Raw genomic sequence first — 760 nt, 5'->3', positions numbered from 1 at the left:
GGTTTTCCAGAGGTAGGAGATGGAGGGGACTGATTTCTCCAGCGCCCCACAAACCACGCCACCCCACCCAACCCATGGGACAAATCCAGAGAGAGAGAGAGAGAGAGAGAGACCCCATACACTCACTCCCCTCCCCCATGCGCTGTGCCCCAGCCTTGGCCCTGGGTATACGCGGCCGCCTGGCCACTGGGTGGGGGGCACAGCTGAAAGGGGTTGTGGGGGAGGGCGGCCCCTGGCTGGGGTCAAAGGGCGAGCACCCCGCGCATGCGCAGTCAGCAGCGGCAGCGCGCTGGGGGTGGGGGCGGGGAGGTGAAGGAGGCCAGGCGAGGAGAGGAGGGGGGCTGGAAGGTCTTCACCTTGGCGGGTCCAGCCGTGGAGGCCCATCTTGTGTGAGTGTGAGTGACTGAGTGTGAGTGTGTGTGTATAGAGAGACAGCCCCCAACCCCAGCCCGCAGCTCCCTGCCCGTCCCGCCCTGCCCCGCCTGTCACCCCCGTCCCTCGGAGCCCTCCGGACCCGGCCGGCGAACTCAACAGGCCCGGCCCGGCCCGGGTCAGCGCCGGCGCGGGGCCTGGGGCGGGAGGAGGCGGCGGGGAAGCGCAGAGAGGCTCGGCATCTTGAGCGGGGCAGGGGCGCCCTCCGCCGTCTACGGCCACACCACCCTAACGCGCCCGATCTCGTCTGATATAGGAAGCTAAACAGGGTCGGGCCGGGTTAGAACTTGGATGGGAGACCGCCTGGGAATACCGGGTGCCCTAGGCT

At 68.6% G+C, this 760-nt stretch overlaps 1 pseudogene; it reads left to right on the top strand.

Moving 5' to 3' along the window:
- The first annotated feature begins 642 nt into the window (after positions 1 to 642).
- Positions 643 to 760, top strand: LOC142863998 (uncharacterized; annotated as a pseudogene).

The sequence above is a fragment of the Microcebus murinus genome, chromosome 23 (assembly GCF_040939455.1).
Source record: "Microcebus murinus isolate Inina chromosome 23, M.murinus_Inina_mat1.0, whole genome shotgun sequence".
NCBI lineage: Eukaryota > Metazoa > Chordata > Mammalia > Primates > Cheirogaleidae > Microcebus > Microcebus murinus.
This window is presented reverse-complemented; position numbering and strand designations above follow the sequence as displayed.